This window comes from Octopus bimaculoides, chromosome 30, assembly GCF_046866305.1.
Source record: "Octopus bimaculoides isolate indiv1 chromosome 30, ASM4686630v1, whole genome shotgun sequence".
NCBI classification, from domain to species: domain Eukaryota; kingdom Metazoa; phylum Mollusca; class Cephalopoda; order Octopoda; family Octopodidae; genus Octopus; species Octopus bimaculoides.
The window spans coordinates 17,243,361-17,245,860 of NC_142957.1; the positions used below are offsets into that span (position 1 = coordinate 17,243,361).

Sequence of the window (2,500 nt, forward strand, 5' to 3'; positions counted from 1 at the left end):
ATCATCATCATCATCATCATTATTATTATTATTATTATTATTATTATTATTATTATTATTATTATCGTAATTATAATTGCACCTCTATGCTTGTCACTATTCGATTTTTGTGGAATTCTCTTCTATAATTCTTTATACTTGTCTCCCCCCCCCCGCTTTTTTAAAAATCCTGATCTATTTAATTATTTATTCATTCACCTCTCTATTTATTTATTTATTTATTTATTTAGCTAACGTCAAGTAACGCAGGTATATCGAATACCATACAACATAAATTCCTGATTTTTATTAAAATTACTTCCGCCTGTTGAAGATGTGATGTAAATTACCCAACCTGCAATGAGTCATTAGTCACCTTGAGTTATTTCCCTTGGATTTTGCGGTTAAGAAGCCCGCTTTGGAACCACGTGATTTCGGCACTTAAGGTAAGCGCCTTCAGCCATAAATTAATTATAATTTTAAATAATTATTATCTCTGATGGTTTTTATTCTCATGTTGGCCACATGATAAAATCGATATTTAAATATCGATCTTATCCTTATTTATATAAATTTATATAATTTATATATTATTATCTTTATCTTATGATATTTACTTTGTATTATATTATACTCATTTAATGTGCTTTTAATTATTAATTTTTCTATATGTGACAGTGGATTTTCATCACTGGGTTCATGAACCTTGGTTCTTTTCCCTAAAACTATATATTTTATTCTGTTAAACTTAATTTAATTTTAATTTTTAAAAAAATTGATTTTAATTGAGTTTTTACCTGTAATTTTGGATTTTATCCCTAATATTATTATAAATGTATATATATATATATTACACCACCTTCAAATTCCATCCTGAAGGTACGCCTATTTTTAGGGTATTCATTGCATTGCTTGTGTGTATATTTATCGTAGAATTTATTGTTTTTTTTTAAGCTTTCGCATTCATTTTTAGCAATCAATATCTTTATCCTTCTTCTCTCCAAATATTTCATATTATACTTGTTTAGGCAGAAGTCTTGCTAGCCACCTCATTATTACTGTTCTAAACAGTATTAATACTTCACACACACACACACACAAATATATATATTAATATATAGGTATTGCAAATTTTAGAGGTAATACTTGATAATTGTAAGTACATGTATATGCCAGATAGTGGCCGAGGTGAAAGAATATGTTTTAATTTTATGTTTTAATTTTATGTTTCAATTAATATATATATATACTAACTGGCGTACCCGGTAATTCCCTTGGAAAGCGGGGCTTATCCCTTCATTCCGTTCTCATAATTGTTTCGCTAATCCAATAATAAGAAATACAAAGTATGTTGCCCTTAAAACGGTTTTTGCACATTTAAAGAAAATACCGAACTGTCTAACACAGGATCTTGTTTTTAGGAATTCCCAATAATTTATGAAAATGAATGGATTATTTCCATTGGTTTTTAAAAAATATATATATTTTTAAAATATATATATTATATATATATAAGGGTCCCTTCCAGGGGCCCTATTATCAATTTTTTCAACAATGTGAGTATGCCATGAGGTTTCCAGACATTAGTTCTACTCACGTGTCAAGTTTCATTAAAATCGATAAAACGATGTAGGTGGAGTTAACTAACGACTTCACAAACACACCGGCAGAGAAAATTTCTCACATATGTAGTAGATATATATATATATATATATATATATATATATATATATATATATATATGATGAGAGAGACGGATGACGGATGATTGAAGATATAAGAACTCTTATTGATCACTACGATCGTTTCGACCCATCTAGCATTTGGCCCTCATGGTTGGGATACTGCATAAGTGGTTTGGGTGTATCCTTCGGTTTTGTTGTGTCTTAAGTTATTTCAAGAGACATCTCGTTAAGATAATCTCCGTTACGCACAACTTATTACAGCCTGATATCCCCTTGATTTTCGTCCATAGGTATGGCAAATCTAGGGATACAGCTTCATTCTTATAGGAAAGCAATAGCAAAAATCATAACCAACGAACGACGTGGATGTGCTCTACCGGTAATCTACCAGGAGTATACCATACAATTTATTAACTATCATATATATATATATATATATATATAATGTATGTATGTAGTTATATGAACATTATCTCGATTAATACAATAGCTACAGTCTAAAGAATCAATAGATGAAAGTAAGAGACACAACGCTGCGATATATTAAATTTTCGAATGCTCCCAATTAAACTGTACTCGTCCACCATGTTGATACGTATTATTTCTAAATGTACGTAAACACGGGGCACAGAATATACACTTTTAATATACGTAGAGATACACACATACATATAAACACACGCACACATATGTACACAGTCAAATACATATATATCTATATATATATATATATATATATATATATATATATATATATATATATATATATATATATATATATATATATTTACTTATATTTATTGGCTTATTTAAACGTATATATACATACACGCGCA

At 28.6% G+C, this 2,500-nt stretch overlaps 1 long non-coding RNA gene across 2 annotated transcripts in view; it reads left to right on the forward strand.

Moving 5' to 3' along the window:
* LOC149130242 (uncharacterized) overlaps nt 1-2,500 on the forward strand; it is a 170,583-nt gene that overhangs the window by 116,402 nt on the left and 51,681 nt on the right. For both annotated transcript variants that reach the window (XR_016239168.1, XR_016239169.1), the window contains one exon: nt 231-425. This is a non-coding gene — a long non-coding RNA (uncharacterized LOC149130242). The remainder of the gene's footprint in view (nt 1-230; nt 426-2,500) is intronic.